The sequence below is a fragment of the Oryctolagus cuniculus genome, chromosome 2 (assembly GCF_964237555.1).
Source record: "Oryctolagus cuniculus chromosome 2, mOryCun1.1, whole genome shotgun sequence".
Taxonomy (NCBI): domain Eukaryota; kingdom Metazoa; phylum Chordata; class Mammalia; order Lagomorpha; family Leporidae; genus Oryctolagus; species Oryctolagus cuniculus.
The window spans coordinates 42,940,958-42,960,379 of NC_091433.1; the positions used below are offsets into that span (position 1 = coordinate 42,940,958).

Here is a 19,422-nt window from a genome sequence, read left to right on the forward strand (position 1 = left end):
AACCTGTGTTTGGAGCCTACAGCCTTTCTGCTTCACTTCAGGCCCTCCCACCTCCTCCCTTCCAGCCCAAGGTCTCAGGAACACTCAGAAGCTCCGAGAGGGGCTGGAGAAGCTCCATCTATCACCAACCTTGAGACGTCCCAGGGCAGGGCTGGGTGGGGGCGGGGAGGAGGGGCGCCCAAGCCCTGGAGCTCCTAGGTCCTTTCCCTGGAGGGGCGGGCCCAAGATGTGGGAGTGGAAAAGGGGGGGGGGGTGGAGGGAAGATAAGCGGGCGGTCATTTGTCTTTTTAATTGGCTCAAATGCTCCGAGGAGAGCTTCGTGTAATCCTGGCTGTGGGCTGGAGTGGGTCCAAGCACCAGGCCGAGCAGCATAGTGCGGGCTGCCCTTGCCCTGGGGGTGGGGGTGAGGGAGCACCCCTCGGGAGCCTCGGAGCCTCGGGAGGATGGGTTCAGGGAGACAGGGTGGGAGGCAGTGAACACGGCCCGGGCGGCTTTTGCTCCTCCGGCATCTCAGCAATTTAAAACAGTTTTTCAGGGACTGAAAGAGACATATTTTAAAGAGCCTGTGACATCTGAAGGCCCCTCCTAGTTCTTTCCTCCGCCCAAGGTGGGTGCTGGCTGTGGGCGAGGCGTTTTAGGGGTGTCAACAACCTAGAACTTGCCCGTGCAATAGGCAGGATTGGCCCTCTGAAGGCATGCACGCCCAGCACGCACCCTCACGCTCGCCAGCTGTGCCCTGCTGTGTGGATTGTCCCATTTGGGTCTCTGAAACAAATCATTGGTGAAGACAGGACAGGTGCACCGCCTCACTGCCCCCCCCCCCCCCCAGCTCCCAGATGCAACCACGACAGCCCAGAGAGGCGGAGGGATGAGTCCGAAGGTACCCAGCCCTGCAGGTGTGGCTCAAACCCAGGTCTCCCCATACACATTCATGGTCTAGGGGTGCCCTAGGTGGTGCTTCCAGTGATGGGCTGCAGGGACAGACGGCTCCATGCGGGTCCCCCCCTGGGAATCTGGGCCACGGGAGGAAGCAGTGGGGAGGAAGCTCTCAGGAACAGGATTGGCCCAGAGAGCGAGTGGCGAGGGCAGAGCTGGGGAGATGATGCGGTGTTCCCAGGTAGGCTGTTGGTGGGCATAGCCGTCAGAGCTGTCATACCTGGGCCTTGAGGAGCTTCCCTCAGGAAGGTTCCAGAGCAAGATAAGATACATTCATTTTGCTTCCTTAAAACCCCCAGGCCCAGGCCAGCGATGCGGCTCACTAGGCTAATCCTCCGCCTTGCGGCGCCGGCACACCGGAGTCTAGTCCCTGTCGGGGCGCCAGATTCTGTCCCGGTTGCCCCTCTTCCAGGCCAGCTCTCTGCTGTGGCCCGGGAGTGCAGTGGAGGATGGCCCAAGTGCTTGGGCCCTGCACCCCATGGGAGACCAGGATAAGTACCTGGCTCCTGCCATCGGATCAGCGCGGTGCGCTGGCCGCGGCGGCCATTGGAGGGTGAACCAACGGCAAAAAGGAAGACCTTTCTCTCTGTCTCTCTCTCTCTCTCACTGTCCACTCCGCCTGTCAAAAAAACAAAAACAAAAACAAAAACCAGGCCTGGGGGAGGAGGTCGCTCAGCCTGGGGGGGGGTCCTCACACAGGGCAGGGCTGTGTACCTCAGCTTCTCCCTCCCCCCAGGATGTGCCTGCAAGGCTCTGGAAAATGCCGGTTTTGACCACCGCCTGCCCCCTGTGCCCTGACTCTGTAGCTCCTCACCTGCCAGTGCAACCTGGGAGATGGAGGCCGATGGCAGCTCAGGGTGGCGACAGGACTCAGGGAGAGCTGTGTGTCCCAGCACCTGTCCCCAGGCGGCAGGTGGGGAGGTTGGGGGAATGGGAAGCTGCAAGTGCCCCCATGGGGCTGTGGCACAGATGGCCTCCCAGGGTGACCCACAGCAGGACCAGGAGCTGGAGAAGGGACCCAGAGTGGGGGAGTTGGCCAAGGCCTGCCCAGAGAGCGTGCCAGGAATAGCTGGGGTTGCCGGTGAAGTGACCCACAGGGTGGGTCCCCCAGGCCAGGCCCAAGCAGGAGCCAGACTTCCAGCAAGGGCCAAGGTGGGGCCCCAGCAACAGGGTGGAGCAGCAGCCTGGCTGGGCAGAGAACTGACCACAAGGTCATCAGCCCCAGGCCAGCCCAGGGGCTTGGACCTGACTCACCGGGTTCTACCTTTGTGACCCCTCATCCGGGGCAGGCTGGGGCAGCCAGCGTGGAGCCAGCCAGCCTCCTCCTTGACACCAGGTGCCCCTGGTGCTCTGTCCTCCCGCTGGGCCTCGCCCCAGAGCTGCTCTGCAGGGGAGGGAGGGCACCTAGGCTTGGGGCCTTGGCTGGGGCTGGGCAGCCTGGGAACAGTGAGGTACCCTAAGTGGAGTGGGTGGATCTCTCTGCTGCCTCAGGTCTTGGCCTTTGGCCCTCCCACCAGGCTCACCTGGGGCCACAGCTTCCAGATTGTTCTGTTTCTGGGATTTCAGCTCCTCCCCTGCCCGCCACCTGCAGCCCCAGGCCAGCATCTTACTGCCCTCGCCCATCTCAGGGGCCTCTCTGCAATCCTGTCATCAGGACAACCGGCTCCTCAGTTTAAAATCCCGCTGCTTTAAACCTGAGTGCACTTCTTTCTCCTGCCTGGAGCCTGACTGATCCATTTTCCGGGGAGAGTAAAATTGAGCCTCATTTTATGAATGAGACCAGACAGGACTCTGAGGAGCTCGGGATGGGGGGAATGTGTGGGGGAAGTTGGGGTATGAACCTGGGGTCCGTAGCCCACGTCTGTTCTGCCTCGGCCGCCAGTCAATCAATGCCTTTGGAACCACCGTGCCCTCCTGCAGTTCCCTGAGCATGCTGCCTCCATTCCACCTCCTGAGCGATCCCACTCAGAAGTTCACCCTCAACTTCCGCTCTCCGTGGGGACACTCCATGCTTACATGTGGGCTGTTCCCCTCCTCAATTGTTGTTCTGCTTGTCCATCCATCCGCCCATGCACACTTGGCTTGTCACCTCCCTACAAACCAGTGCTGTACCTGTGGCTGAATACAACAAGGCAGGGAGGCTGGACATTCTAGATGGGGGAGACGGTCTCTCCCCCAGCCCAGCATCCCAGGGGAGGTGGGGAGGACATACAGTAAATATGTGCATGTTGCTCAAAGCCTGTGCCGCACAGGGCCTGGGCATTGTATTTCTGGCACCCAAAGTCGCTTTTTGGACACAACTTAGGGAACCAGACTGAGGAGTGGCCTTTCCTCCCAGGAAGGAAATGTCTGTGTCAAGTTCAAGTCAGATGCTCTGCTGGATTGGAAGCTCGTGGGGGTGGGGGTGGGGCTCCAGCTGAGTCCTAGGACCCGAGACCCCGAGGACGACTGTCCTGGACTCTCCTGGCACTCCCCTGGGCAGCTCAGGTGGGGGAATTGTGCGTCTGGCTTGGTCCGCAGCGGGTGTCCAGGATCCACGCACTGTCCTTTACCTCGGACCCGTGCCGTCCACTCTTGACCGAGGCAGCAGCGGGGAGGGTCCTGGGGACAAGAACCCAGCAGAGGAAAGGAAATGCAAGGAGGAAAGGAAAGAGGCTGCGAACATGTGGGAGTGAGGAAAGTTTTCCAAGCTTTTGGAGAAGGATTGCTCTAGATGCTTAAGAATCTTTTGTTTAGTTTTTAAAAAAAATTAAAAATTACCTTGGCATTTGACCATACATCACTAATTCCCTTTTGGTGATGAGGCTCCTGGGCTTTCCTTCTCACACCCTAAGGAGAAGTGGAAAAGCAGAATCCCAGAGCTGGGGCCTGGGAGGACCCTGTTGTGCAGACTGTGCGCTGCACAGGAGCATTGCAGCTGTTTTCCAGCAGGTGGCAGTAATGTGTTTTGTGGAAAGGTAACTTCTTCAGTGTAATTCACACAAAGGCCCTGTGCAGATTGGTGGTGGCCTGGGGTGGGGTGAGGGGTGTGGCCCTTGACCGATGTGGAGCAAGACCTGCCAATGGGGTGGGGACTATTCAACACAAGATCTGTGATGGCGGGTTATACTTGCTCTGCTCCATCCCCGGGATCAGGAATAAGACCAAGGAGACAGTGCTACCAGAATGCGAGTGTTGGTACCAAACAAGGAGGAACTTGATAAAAGTACCAGTGATGGACAGTGGTGAGCTGCCCATCACTGGGAGCATTCAAGCTCGGGTGGATCTAGCAGACTCCCGAGATGGAGTGGGACAAGGAGGACTTCCAGGGTCTCCTCCACACCCCCGAGCCTGTGTGGCTATCTTTTTACTAAGAGGAAAGTGACGGCAAGATCTGGAACTCATTGAGCCAAGAGTGTGTCTTGTTTGTCACCACTCACCTGTGCCTCGGGCACATATGCTAAACGTGTGGCAGGTGGAGTGGGCCTCGTTGATCAAGGAGGGGGTGTCGGAGAAATGGGACCAGGCTGTCCCATCCTGAAACTTTGGAGGGTTCACACATAGAACCCCAGCCCCTAGCTCTGGCCCTCGGGCTCCCAGGCAAGGACGGCAGGACAGGGCGGTCCTCAGTCTCCCATTTGTCTTTCTGTTCCCCCTGGGACAAGGAGTGGGGTGGGAAGGACACCAAAGCTTTGCCCCTGTCGGGACCGCAGCCCTGGACTGCCAGGACTCCAGGGGTCCTGAAGCCACCCGTCCCCTCCGCAGCCCCCAGCTGCAGAGGCCCCTGACAGTAACCATACGCCACCCCCACGTCACTCAAAGCGCCCGTGGCAAATGTCAGCCACAGTTGCTTGTAATCTTCAGGGAGGTATAAGGCGGTGCCAGAAGTGACCGGTCTCTTTATCCACATCACCCAGATATAAACAATTTCGGGGACTAATGACAGGGAGATCCTGCGAGGCCCGTCCCCCGAACCCATTTCTCCCGCAGCGGAGCGCCCGGGAAGCTCGGGCCCTAATGGCTGCGGGGGGAGGCAGCTTGTTACTCTTATCTCCTGCAGGCAAAAGCACCTCAGTGAAAGACATTTTTGGTGCCGTGTTCTGGATGTCTCGGTAATCCTCTCATTTATGTCCGCAGACAAGGAGATCAAAGCCCCCTGGGGATGCATAAAACATGTCAAGGCTGGGAGTCTTACATCCATTAAAGCTGACAAATGCTTTGTCCAGCGGATGAGGCGGCCAGATAACCGCCCTGCTGCACTGGAGGCCGTGGAGCCGGGTGGGGAGCACCGGCCGTGCCGGCACAGGGACCAGGGAGGGACTGGGAGAGGCAGGGCTGAGCCGCGCACCCCCCACCTCCATCAACACCCCAATCTCTGCGAAGGGCAATCGTGGCTCCCTTGATCGCATGAAAAGCACGGTGTGGAAAGTCAGCCCCAAGACGTCCTCCAGGAGCGCAGAGGCCCTGCTAGGTGGACATCGGAGAGTGACCTCTGATGCAGAGAACGCCAGGCCTGGCAGAGGGGTGGGAAATCTTCGGGGAAGGCAGGCTAGAGAAAAGGAACGAGAAAGCAGGCTTCAGGAAAGGCAGCGTCCCATTGCTGGTCCTGTCTCCGAAGCATCACTCACGACCGGTCCTGTCCCCGCTGTGGTCGCCCTCGTGTGCCTCGGCTCTTCCAGGGCCTGGCGAGGGCTCCCTGGAGTCCCACCCAGGACAGCCCTGCAGGCGGAGGAGCAAGTGTCTCCGACAATAAGGGGAGAACGTGTGTGTGTGAGAGCAAGCGAGAGCGCTGTGCCCGCTCTTTCTGCTCACCCAGGCCCCCTGGCTCAGCTGGTGCCTCCCGCAGGTGCAAGAACCGGCAGTGTGAGCCTGTGCACTGTCCGCGAGCCTGCACATGTGGTTCCGGCTTTTTGCTTTGGATGCATTGCGGCAGAGCCTTGCGCAGACTGCTCTCTGTTGGCTTAGATTGGCTTCCCGGTGTAAGTCTCATCAGAATGGCGAGCACAGGGAGTCCCCCAGGGGTCTGTCACAGGAACCCACCTTAGCTTCTGTGAGAGCCTGAGGCAGCCCTTGCCAAGAGGGGAACTGCTCTGGAAGCTGGGCTCTGCTGTCCCACCTCTGTCTGGCCCAGCCGAACCATCTCAGCCTCACTGCCAGGGAGCTGTGGCACAGCTGCTTGGGACTGGTGTCGCAGTTCCCTGGGGAGGCATACATAATGCTTCTGGTTTGAAACTCCCCCAAACACATTCCCTGGAGTGGCACACGTGAGGGTCTGTAAAAAGTCCGAGAAAAATGCTTATTATGAGAAAACTGCAGGGGTCTCAAAAAGTTTTGCACCCAAATAAATTTGCCTTTAAAAAATGTTAATTGATTTTAGTGGCACAGAGAGAGAGAGAGAGAGAGAGAGAGAGAGAGCGCTCCTATCTGCTGATTCGATTCCCAAGTGCCCACAATGGCCAATGCTGACGGGGCTGAAGCTGGGAGTCCAGAACTCAGTCTGGGTCTCCCACGTGGGTGGCAGGGACCCAATTGCTTGAGCAGTCACCTGCTGCCTCCCAAGGTGTGCGTCCCCAGGAAGCTGGAAGCAGGGCAGAGCCAGGACTTGCACCCAGGCACTGTGATACGGGATGTGGGCATCCCAGGAGCTATCTTATCTACTGTGTTAAATACCTCCCCTAGAGTTACTTCCAAATTCCACCCTTTCATGAATATGTTGCCTCCCCTCACACAATGAAAGCTACATGCCACTGCAGAGTCGTAATCTACACGAAACCAAGCAAGAATTCTGATGAAGCAGACTTCCCAACTGTCATGAAAGTTTCCCCACCTCACCACTAAGGCCATTCATCTGCTGCCTGCACTGCAAGCTCTAAACCCGATCTGGATCTCAGGCATGGGAGTTATGCACGCTCCAGCACGCGCGCGCACACACACACACACACACACACACACACGAGAGAGAGAGAGAGAGAGAGAGAGAGAGCTTTCATCTGCTGGTTTACTCCCCAGGGGGCTGCAACAGCCAGGACTGGGTCAGCCAGGAGCCAGGAGTTTCTTCCAGGTCTCCCATATATGTGTCAGGGACCCAAGCACTTGGGCCAGCTTCCGCTGCTTTTCCCAAGCCATTAGCTGAGAGTTGGATTGGAAGTGGAGCAGCCAGGACTCAAACCATCGCCCATATGGGATGCCGGTGTCATAGGCAGCGGCGTAACCCGCTGTGCCACAATGCCAGCGCTTCCAGGATGTTTTCATCTCCCCAGACTAAAACTAAGCACCCACCAAACATGCACTGCCCATTCCCACCTGCCGGCCCCGGCAACCCCCGCTCTGCTCCTGTGTCTGTGAACTGACTGCTCTAGGAACCCGGTGTAAGTGGGAGCGCATGGCACTTATGCTCTTGTGGCTGGCTTATTTCACTTAGCACGTTTGCAAGGGACATGCTTGTTGCCGCATAGCCAAAATTTTCTTCCTTTTCAAGGACAAATAAAATTTCACCCTGTGTCTAGACCTCATTTTGCTTCTGCATTTATTGGTTGATGGACACTTGGGGTGCTTTCTTCTTTTGGCAAATGTGAATAATGGGGCAGGAGTTGTGGTGCAGCAGGTTAAGCCACTGCTTGGGACTCTCACACCCCTATCGGAGAGCCGGTTCAAGTCCAGGTTACTCCACTTCCAGTCCAGTCCAGTCCAATCCAGTCCCTGATATCGCACCTGGGAAGCAGGAGGTAATAGCTCAAGTACTTGAGTTCCTGCCTCCCGTGTTAGAAACACAGATGGAGTTCCTGACTCCTGGCTTCAGACCGGCCCAGCCCTGGATCGCGTAGCTATTTGTGGACTGACCCAGTGGATGGAGGATCTCCACCCCTCCTTTCTTTCTGTTGATCTGTCTTTCAAATAAATTAATCAATAGGTCTTTAAGAAAACAATGCTGCTTTGCACATGTTGCTTGGGCGACATCAGTTGTACTTTAACGTTGTTCATTCAGGGCTGGTGCAGGGGGAAGAGAAGCCACCCAGTAAAGAAAACATGGAGTAGAAAGCAAGATGCTCTCACAGCCTTCCCTCGTCCTTGAGGCGGGAGAGGCCAGGGAAGCAGGGAGGGGAAGGTGGGAGCTTTCTCTGTAGTGTTTCCCTGCACATGGGAGGCCAGGCTGATCGAGGCAGCCCTTGGGGTTCCACCCTGTCCCAGAATCCCTGCTTCCTGCATTTCCACACCTGCCAGACCAGCCTCGGGAGCACGTGAAGCTCAAGTTTGCAACTGAGCCTTCACTGGAGGTGTTTCCAGAGCCCCTGCCTTGCCCTTGGTCTCTGGCCAGCTCGGTGGGCTGTGCGCTCCAGCACGCACGTGGAGAAGAGAATCGGTGATGTTCCAACCAAAATTCTGCTCGGTGGTCCCGACGGAGGAGAGATCAGAAGCAAAGAGCTCTCGGTCTCTTATTCCGCTTATTTATAGATTGCTGGGCAATCATTCTGACGGTGGCAGAAGGTTGGGGTACCGGTCCCCACTAGGGTGAGGGGTTTGAGATCCTGGCTGAGGTTCCAAGGGCTCCCGAGGTGGCGTGGGAGCAGCCAAGACAAGGGATTGAAGAACCCTAAGGAAAGAGGAACCAGTGATGCGAGGGGAGCAAGGCAAGGACCGAGCCTGGAGAGAGCCCTGGAGCCGGGCTCCGGGCCCAGAACAAGGGCGGGCAGGGAGGAAGGGTGTGAGAAGGGCTCGCATTCACCCTTGCAGCCACGACGTGCCGAGCACTCATGGTACGTCCAGCCCTGTCGTAGGCGCCAAGGACAAACCCAGCAGCTCTTACGGTTTGCTGTGTTGGGTAAGTGGCCACCTCCAGGATCAGGGGGGCTTCCCTCAGATCTGAGGGTCCAGTCCCTCCGTCCCTCTCTTCTCTTTCATGTGTTAACCAATTAACCAACAAACTAGCTACTTATGGGGTTAGGTAGGTAGAGCAGGAGCCCTTGACAGAGCATCTTGCTTTCTCCCTTGTTGGATGGAGAAGCCAGAAGGGTCTCGGGGCAGGGGCAGGGGAAAGGTGTCCGGCCAAGGTCATGAATTCCGTTTTCCTTTGTCCCAGTCAGGATGTTGATTTGGGTCACCCAAACTCTCTCTAAATATAACTCTGCCTTTCAAGTAAATAAAGTCAGATTTACAAAGAGAGACAGAGAGAGAGAAAGTGATCTTCCATCTGCTGGTTCACTCCCCAGATGGCTGCAATGGCCAGGGATGGGCCAGGTTGAAGCCAGGAGCCAGGAGCATCTTCCAGGCCTCCCATGTGGGTGTCAGGGGCCCAAACACTTGGGCCATCTTCCGCTGCTTTCCCAGACACATTAGGAGGGAGCTGGATTGGAAGTGGAGCAGCCAGGACATGAACAGGTGCCCACATGGGATGCCAGCGTTGTAGGTGGAAGCTTTACTCGCTGTGTCGCAATACTGGTCCAAGCCTCAGTTTTCTCAAATATTCGATGGGGGAGATAACAATAGGGCTTACTTCAAAGGTCAAAATCAAATAATAGGACCCACCTCCTACATCTGTAGGACACAAGCTCTTGGCTGGGCAGGGCACAGTGGGTTAAGCTGCCGTCTGTGACATCGGATCCTGTATCAGAGCACCGGTCTGAGTCCCGGCTGCTCTGCTTCTGATCCTGTGCCTGGGAAAGCAGCAGCAGATGGCCCAAGCACTTGGACCCATGCACCCATGTGGGAGACCCAGATGGAACTCCTGGCTCTTGGCTTCAGCCTGGCCCAGCCCAGAATCTTGAGGCCATTTGGGGAGTGAACCAGCGGGTGAAAGATGTCTCTGCCTCTCTGTAACTCAGTAACTCTGCCTTTAAATACATACATACATACATAAATCTTTAAAACAAAGGCAGGTGCCTTTCAGCTGTGATTCCTTTAGGACTTCTCTTCATCAACTGATGCTCCAGACCCGACTGCCCCTGTGGCCCATCCAGGGACCCTCACATCTGGAAACAGGGCTGTTGGAGAGGCAGAACCCAGGGGCCTGTGTTGACTGGCATGGAGGGCTTCTCTGTTACTGAGCACTGCACCGGGCAGCCAGTCCAGGCTAAGTGGGGAGGAGGAATTGTCCTGAGAAGAAAAGAGACTAAGGGTCATGGTGGGTCTACGGGGTCCAGGGGAGAGTAGGGGAGAATGGCAGGGTAAACAGATGAGCCCAGGGCTAGTGTTTTGGGGGAAGGTGCCCGAGAGATGCCCTTTAATGCATCACACACACAAGGTGCCCGGGTGCCCCTGTGGGATGCTGGGCCCTGGGGGAGTCTTCCTATTCTGGGGTACCGTAGTCCTGGCCCTGCGGCTCCCAGCCAAGGGAAAGGTGCTTCCTGGTCATCCAGACACTGTGGATGCTTCGTGTTTACACCACCTTCTCCGCGGCGAGAGCCTGAGCGCCACAGCCCCTCCCGGCAGCAGGGAGAGTGGAGATGCCTGACCAGCTGCTGGCCCCAGGCTGACCCCCACGACCCCAGAGTTATCACAGGGAGACGGGTCCTGCGGTGGGCCCAGGACCACCAACAAAGCAACCAAGACAAGGGCAGGGGGTGGAGCCAAGGAAGAAACCACAGGGAAGGATCCTGTGGACCCTCCCTGGCCCCAAAACGGGTGCTTAATAATCGCCTGTGGCTTGAACGGATGGAGAGACGCCGGCCAGCATCTGCCGAGCACTTTACAGACACTTTCATTGAGTCTCACCTTGGCCCTGGGAGGCAGGGACCGTGGTGACCCAGGCAGCGGGGCACACAGCAGAGACAGCAAATCCCTCGCTGGAGGTTCCTGCGCCTGGCTCACGGCAGTACTCGCCGCTTCCTCCAGGTGTGTCCACTTCCACAGCACCCACCTCGCTCCACCGCCCGGGACAGAGGCGCAGGTGCATTCCGGCTGAGCCTTCAGCTCCTGCTCTGTGGGCAGGAGGCCTTGTGCGACACAGGAACTTGGAGAGATGGGGTGAGGAAAAGTTGAACGTTTTCATGGTCAGGGAGTGGAGCGACCACCACTCACCACAGCCCATGCTCCCTGCTCCAGTGTGGCTTCCTCAAAGGCACGCAGCTGCTGCACGTGCGTCTGTCTGCCACACCTCACCTCTCCCGCGGGGTGGCGGCTGAGGCACCTCCTGAGTCCCAGTGAGGCTGGTCACAGTTGCAATAGAACTCAAGGGACAAGCCATAGAATCCTTAAGTGGGACACAGGTCATTTCCTGTAGCCCCCTGCCCCCCTCCCTCAGTCTGGCCTGTATGATGAAGCTCTATCTAGACTTTAAGGGAAAGGCGTATCATGGGTTTCATGGGCTCTCTCCCAAACTCTATTAGGTTGGACCACATGATATTGCTAATTTTTAATTATTTTTGACCTACAAAAATGGCATTTTCGTATGGTCCAACCTAATTTTTGAAAGGGTCACACTGATCCAGTGGAATTTGCTGGAAATTTCTGTCCTCCGAGTTCTTGGTCCCCCAGCTGACTTCTTGGCAAAGTGCTGTCCAGGGCCACTCTGGGGGGAGTAGCTGCGTCCCAGTCCATCAGGAAGCCTCCCCCACTGTGTGGCGGTGGGGAGGTCGAAAGCCATGGGACTCTGAGCAAGTCACCTGACTCCCTGTGCCTCAGTGTGCCCATCTGTACTTCCTCCCCGGGTTTTTATACAATGAAACAAACTGATGTAGGCAACGTCTCCAGCGCCAGGCCAGGCACCGGGTGCTGGGTGGGTTTGTGTGGACCACTGGAGTCACCGAGAACTGTGTTCAGCTCAGAACTCAGAGCCTCCGTGAAGTCACATGGGCAGAGCTGAGCGCTTCAGCGTCAACCACCCCTGCCCCAGCTCCAGTGCTGGATGAGGCCTTTGGCTGCCTGGAGCCATTGCTGCCTTCCTCCGTGTCCACTTTAGCTTCTATCCCTCTGTCCACTTGGCCTGCTCTGTCCCTTCTGCCTGAGGGTCGCTTTGCCAGAGGCCCCACAAATGAATTTGAGCCTACTGCTTGGGGGCTCTGGGTTAGGGAAATTGTTGCCCTTTGTTCTAATCCTATCCGTTAAAGACAGACACCTGCCAGTGAGCCACCTGCCCCTCTCCAAAACCCACTCCTCCTAACACATGCACTTCCCTGTCCACGCCATACCTGCCCCTACTCCTATGACATACCCACTCTTGTATACCACTTCCCCATACCCTCACATCTTCATGGGAGGTTCCCCCCATAACACCCCACTTCTGATTCTTCCTTGGACCCCTGGAAGTGGTCCCACCACTTTCAGCTGCCCTGGAAACTAACCCAGGCAGGATGGAGCAGAGCCATCCCTGACCTCTAAGAAAACAAAGATGATGGTGATGTTTCCCCCGATCAGCCCCTCTGTGTCTTAACCAGTATCCCCAAGAGCTAGGGGCATTGGACATGAACTTTCTTGGTGCCGCGTGTTATGAAAGAAGAAAGAGAATTTAGATAACTTGCCAAAAATCACAGAGTTTGAAGCCATGGATTAGGCAGACGCTGAGCCCCTCCTGCTCTGAGGCTCGGAGGGTCCTTTGAACGCTGGGCCTCGAGCAGCTTGCTGAACTCCTAAGGTGGGAGGCAGCTGCGGTTCCAAGTGAGGACAGAGCCAGCCATGAGGCCACGTCTCAGAAAAGCCAGGTGAGTTCTGCAGAGACCAGACCTTCCTGCTCCCTAAACTCAAGGGATTTTACCCAGAATTTCCCAGAGCTCCCCCAATCCCAGCTTCCCTCAAACTCTCCTCTGAGATGGCACACAACGGCTGCCCCTCCTTTGCAGCTGTGCCAACCCTCCAGAGAGGGGCCAGTCGGGGGTGGGGGCGGCAGCGCTGGACTCGACTCCCAAGCCAGACTCCGCTGCAAAGTGGGAGATTCTGAGAGTAAGACTGCCCTGTTATTTCAAGGAATGCAAAAATAATTCCAGACAGGTTAACAGGGTACAGAAGCTCCTCGACTTCCGATGGGGTCATGGCCTCCTAACCTACCGAACACCGTTGCTTAGCAACAGTACACTGTAGTGCACCTGTCGGCTGTTTCCTCTGGGATCACGATGGTGGGGCTGAGTGCTGCTGCGCTCTCCTGCTGCACGCTGCTAGTGTGTAGTGTCCATTCCGTGGATGACCTTCCCACTCTCATCAAGCTGAGAAATCGTAAGTGGAGCCACCGCAAGTCGGGGAGAGCATTCCCAGCGAGCCCATCTGGGAGGAACACGGGGGTGCTCAGGAGACTTTGCCAGTTTCCTTCTTTCCTCCGCGCAGCTGAAATTGCTCCCGGGTACGCTGCTCTGGCACATCCCATTTCCCCTGCGCTTGTCAGAAATAGGGACTGGGAGGAGAAGGAGGAGATGTCTCTTCTCTTACTCTACACTCGAGGAAGGCAAGGCCCTGACGATGCCAATGAAACCCAGCTCCTGGCCTTGCGTTCCCGGCTCTAGGGGCTAAACAGCCACTTTGCCTCCCAACCAAGTGCTTGGCATCTGCTTTGCTTCCATGGATACTTTCACTACACCTATTCTACAGATGAGAAAAGTTGAGGCCAGCCAGTGGCCCAGCTGAAAAGTTTCAGAGTGGCCTGGGTCCCATGTAGCCCTGCCAGGTGCTGATTCCACAAGTGTTCTTCCCATGGGACCCACTGTCTGGAGAGGTAGGGAGACCCGCTCTCTCTGTTAACTGGCTCTGTCCATGCTGTTTGTGTGAGTGCCACTCCCAAGGGGGAGGGTCCCTCACACTGGGACCTCCTGCTTTCTGGGCAGAAGCCGGAGCCCTGGTCCCTGTGTTTGCAGCCTCAGTGCCCCGGGTCCATGTCCTGGCTCTGCCGTATATTTGCAGGTGACCTGGATTCCTTAATGCCCCTAGCGTTTTCTCTCACGGGACGCAGGAACCGCCCAGCCCTGGATTTCAGGACTGCGCGAACGTGGGAAAGAAGAAAGCTCAGCGGCCGCGCTTGGGCAGGTGCCATGGCAGTCAAAGGAACAGAGGGCGGCGGCCCGGTGGCCTTCCCTGGGACGCCCTGGTTGTGGAGGAGCCCTTGGAGGCCCCGAGTTGTCCCCGTGGATGAGGAGGCTGGTCTGGCCAGCGCCGTGGGCCGGCTGTGAGAAGTGAGAGCATCCCCTGCTCCTCCGAGGCCTGCCCGAGCCCCCACCCTGGTCTGATAGCCTGCGCCTGGGAGGGCGGAAATGGGCCGGAGGGGGCAGGCGATAGAGCAGGCCCCCCAGGGCGGGACCCCACCTCCTGGGGGTCACGTCATCCATTCTCTGCCACCCGGCACAATTGCATGGAGCTATCCATCACGGCTGCCTGCCTGGCTTTTTTCTGCTCCAAGTGCATTAACGCATTTTCATTCTAAAAGACTCAGAGTAATGTGCTGGGTGGGCGCCCCACCCACCTCTGCCCCATTAGCCCCTGTTCCCTCCCCAGAGTCAGGCCCAGCACTCTTAGGTGGGTCCAATGGGGTCCCTTTGTCACACATCGAGGTAGGCAAGCATGTATGTAACAAACAGCGATGTGTGTGTGTATGTGTGATCACGTGGTTTTCTCCCACCTGCCGTGCCATGGCCGTGTTTCCATATGGGTCTCTACTGAGGGGCCCATCGTTCAACGCCAGGACAGTCTGTAAGGCAAATGTGCCCTGGTTTCCTTACACCTCCCCCGGTTGGGTACTGCATGGTTGTTGCTGTTGCGATGGTGAACACGCCGCCAGGGAGGGTACTGGAGTTTTTCTACAGAGCTCAGGAGATATTTTGCTGGAGGCTCATTTTCTCGGCGTGCGGCAGCTCCATCCACACTGTATACGTAGCCAAAATGTGCAGTGCTGCGCCCCAGATGCTTCCCCAAAAGGCTCTGTCCCACGGTGTGCCCCTCAGCCTTTAGCTCAGTAACTGTGTTTCCAAAAGCTACACTGATAGTATCGCATGGTGGTGGTTTTGCCATTCATTGTTACCATCTCATGGCAACAACATTGCTCGCTCTTATTTAATCTGTGTTTTCCCTTGGGCTGGTGTGGTGGCTTGCCTTTTGCTGCATTTCTTAGTGGTCTGTAGTTCCCTTTCTGGGCAGTGCCCATTCTTAGCATTCGTCCATTTGTCTTTGGGCTGCTTAAGAACAGGAAGCACTCCTGAGTTTTCCTTGCAGTAATCCTTTGTTGTTGTTGTTGTTGTTGTTGACAGGCAGAGTGCATAGTGAGAGAGAGACAGAGAGAAAGGTCTTCCTTTTGCCGTTGGTTCACCCTCCAATGGCCGCCACGGCTGGCGCGCTGCGGCTGGCGCACAGCGCTGATCCGAAGCCAGGAGCCAGGTGCTTCTCCTGGTCTCCCATGGGGTGCAGGGCCCAAGCACTTGGGCCATCCTCCACTGCACTCCCAGGCCACAGCAGAGAGCTGGCCTGGAAGAGGGGCAACCGGGACAGGATCCGGCGCCTCGACTGGGACTAGAACCCAGTGTGCTGGCACCGCTAGGTGGAGGATTAGCCTATTGAGCCACGGTGCTGGCCGCAGTAATCCTTTGTCATACGGGCACTGCAAGTATTTTCTTGACGTCTATCACTGACTTTCAGCTTTGTGAGGTTCCCCTCTGCAGGCCTAGCAGCTGTCCCCTGCTATGCTTCTGGACCCTGTCGAGTCCACCGTCCTCCCACCGAAATCCTGCGCATGTCTAACCAGTGCTCTCTCTTGCATGCCCGTCTTGTGCCAGGCAATGCAGCGCGGAGGCCTGCCGAGGCACTGTCTTGTCCGTTGCAGGCAAGGGCTCTGATTAGTGATGCACTCGACAAATGAGCGCAATCTCAGGGAGCTGATGGCCTCACAGAAGGCCGCTGAGGAGGACCTGAGCCCCGCTCTGCAGTTCTAGCTGCTGCTGCTCCTCCTCCTTCCTCCCCTTCCTCCTCTTCCTCTTTCCTGTTTCCCATCTCCTCCTATTTCTCCTTCCCCTTCTCCTTGTACAGAGTTTCCTTTCATCCTTTTTGAGAGGGAGGGAGGGAGAGAGAGAGAGAGAGAGAGAGAGAGAGGCTCATTCTCTAAATGCCCATAATGGTGGGGGCAGGGTGGTGGTGCCTGAAGCCGGGAGCTAATTCCACCTAGGTCTTCCATGCAGGTGGCAGAAATCCAACTACTTGATGTTTCCTAGCAGGTCCTCATCAGAAGGAAGATGGAGTCGGGAGCCAAAGTGGGGATTGAACCCAGGAATTCTGCTGTGGGAGCATGGGAGTCCCAATGGACATCTTAACTGCTGGGCCAAATACCTCCTCCCTTTTAAAAATATTTTCCTTTCTTAAAAAAATGTTTGGTGAACATGTAATGTTTGCATATTTTTATGGGCATGGTGCAATATTTCAATACATACGCACAGCATAAACCAATAAAAGGATTGCCTTATCTTTTCTTTGTGTTTGGAGTCTGCCAGTTCTTCACATAGTATGTAATATGTTTTTGAGAACTCTGCTCACATCACTGTCCTGTGGAACATAGAACTTGTGACTACCCACTATGTTTTGTTCCCTGTAAGTCAATTCCCCTCTATCCTTGTTCCTTCTTCCTTGACAGCCTTTGCCAGTCACTATTCTAAGTTCAGATCAGCTATTTTTTGTAGCTTCTACATTTGAGAGAGTATGTGGCATTTGTCTTTCTGGACCTGGTTTATTTCATTTAGCATAATGAGCTCCTGTTCCATCCATTTTGCTGCAAATGGCAGGATTCCACTCTTTCTATGGCTGAGTAATATTCCAGCACGTGTGTGGGATCCCATTTTCTTTACTCACTCATCCATTGAGCTGGACTTGGAGATTGATTCTGTATCTTGGCTGTGAATCCTGCTGCAGTGAACCCACGAGTACAGGTTTCTCTTTTATTTGGTGATTTCATTTCCTTTGGAAGTGGGATAGCCGGGTTATATGGCAGATCCATTTTCAGTTTTTTGAGAAACCTCCCTACTGGTCTCCTTAATGGTTCTTTCACTTGCATTCCCCCCAACAGTGCATACGGATTCCCTTTCTCTACATTCTCACCAGCATTTGTTATTATTTTTGTCTTTTTGATAACAGCCATTCTCATTGGAGAGATACCTCGTTGTGGTTTTGATTTGCATTTCCCTGATTGTCAGTACTACTTAATATTTTTTCATGTGTTTGCTGGTCATTTGAATTTCTTCCTTTGAGAAGTGACTATTCAGAGCTTTTGCTTTTGAACAGGATATTTTGCTGTTGAATTTTTAGTTCCTTTTATAGTCTAGATACTAATGTTTTGTCAGCTGAATGGTTTGCGAAGAATCTTCCCATTCTGTAAGGTCGTCTCTTCCCACTGCTGTTTCCTTTGCTGTGCAGAAGCTTCTTAGTTTGATACAATCACACTTGACTGATTGTGTTTTGTTGCCTGTATTTTCGGGGCCTTATCCAAAAAACGTTGTGTATGAGAATGTCTGAAAGTATTTCTTCTATGTTTTATTCTAATATTCTCATAATTTCAGATCTCACATTTAGATCTTTGATTCATTTTGAGTTAGTTTTGAATAGGAAGTGGTGGTGAGGGGGCAGGAAGCAAGCTTCAGTCTCCAGCGTGTGACTCTCCGGTGTTCCCAGCCACCTATGGAGGAGACTGCCCTTTCTCTAGGGTGTGTTTTGACACCTTTGTCAAGAATCAGTTGGCTGTAGAGGCATGGGCGCAGGTCTGTTCCATTGATCTGTGTGTCTGGACCACACCATAGGTTGCAATAGCTCTGTAGTATATCTTGAAATCAGGTACTGTGATGCCTCCAACTTGTTCTTTTTGTCCAAGATGGTTTTTACTATTCAGGGTTTTGTGCTTCTGTATGAATTTTAGGTTTTTTTTTCTAGTTCTGTGAAGACTCTTGGAGGTATTTTGATGGGGATTGTGTCAAATCTTTACATTGCTTTGGGTAGTAAGGATATTTTAATAATACTAATTCTTCCAACCCCTGAACATGGGAGATTGTTCCCTTTTTCCTGCTTGTGTGTGTGCCTTCTTCCCGTTCTTCCACTAGCATTTAGTAATTTTCATTGTAGAGGTCTCTCATAGATTTGGTTAGATTTATTCCAAGGTGTTTGGTGGCTATTGTGGATAGGATTTCTCTTATAATTTCTTTCTCAGTGAGTTCACTTTTGATGAATAAAAATGATACTGATTTTTTGTGTTGGTTTTGTATCCTGCAACTTCACTGAAGTAGTTTGTTAGTTCTCATAGTTTCGTGGAGTCTTCAGAGTTCTTTCTACAGAATCATGTCATCTGCAAGTGGGAATAATTTGACTTCCTTCTTTCCTACTTATATATCTTGTATTTCTTTCTCTCACCTGGTTGCTGTGGCTAAAGCTTCCAGCACTACGCTGAATAACAGCAGTGAGAGTGGACATCCTTATCTAGTTCCAGATCTTGGAGGAAATGCTTCCAGCTTTCCCTCATTCGGTACAGAATGGCTGTGGGTTTGTCATATATAGCTTTCATTGCATTGAGGTATTTTCTTTCTTTCTTTCTTTCTTTCTTTCTTTCTTTCTTTCTTTCTTTCTTTCTTTCTTTCTTTCTTTCAGATTTACTTATTTATTTCAAAGTCAGAATTACAGAGAGGTGGAGGGAGGGAAGGGGAGAGAGAGAGAGAGAGAGAGAGAGAGGTCTTCTGTCCTCTGGTTCACTCCCCAAATGGTTGCAATGGCCAGAGCTGTGCTGATCTGAAGCCAGGAGCCAGGAGCTTCTTCCAGGTCTCCCACGTGGGTACAGGGGCCCAAGGACTTGAACCATCTTCCACTGGTTTCCCAGGCCATAGCAGAGAGCTGGGTCAGAAGTGGAGCAGCCGGGACTGAACCAGCGACCATATGGGATGCTGACACTGCAGGTGGCAGCTTTACCCACTATGCCACAGCGCAGGTCCCAGCAGTGCAGTTTCTTAATCTCAGGGCAGTGTGAGGGGCATGTGGTTGGGGCTACTGTTTAACACGAAAGGCCAGAAAACAGTAAGGTGATGTCAGCAGCTGTTACACAGGAGCCTTGGAGGTGAGCATGCAACAGCTCAGTTGAGGAACAAAGGATGCGGATGGTGACTGTCTCTTTCCTAGGTGCCCTGGAGGGGCTAGGGGTTCGTGAGCTAGGCAGGCTCGCCCAACAATGCATGCACATGCCCCACCTTCCTCAGCCTCTGGCGCCACGGGCATGCGTTCTATTGGCTCTCCAGAGAGCGGAGAGCATGTTGACCGGCCCTGGGTGAGTGAGGCCAGGAGCTAGTGGCTCACGGGAAAAGGCCACTCGCAGTCCAGAGCAATGACCAGGAGGCTAATTTTAACCAAGAGCAGCAGAGTGACCTTGGCACAGGAGGGGACGGCTCCAGCAGCGATGCCCCTAGATGGTACCCTGGCCCTTCCAGAAACATCAGGTGGAGATTAGAGAGCCCTCCTTGCCCTCGGCCCCCCCGCTGCCGCTGTCAGCTCCCAGGCAGCCGTCCCTCTTCACCTCATCAGTCCTCAGTAATCTGCCTTCAGACCCGCAGGGACTGGCTCCCATCAGGCCCTGTCAGCCTCTGCTGC

At 54.8% G+C, this 19,422-nt stretch overlaps 1 long non-coding RNA gene across 2 annotated transcripts in view; it reads left to right on the forward strand.

The window, feature by feature from the left end:
* LOC103345245 (uncharacterized) overlaps positions 1-17,271 on the forward strand; it is an 88,460-nt gene extending 71,189 nt beyond the window's left edge. For both annotated transcript variants that reach the window (XR_011386237.1, XR_011386236.1), the window contains one exon: positions 16,029-17,271. This is a non-coding gene — a long non-coding RNA (uncharacterized lncRNA). The remainder of the gene's footprint in view (positions 1-16,028) is intronic.
* The last annotated feature ends 2,151 nt before the right edge of the window (positions 17,272-19,422 follow it).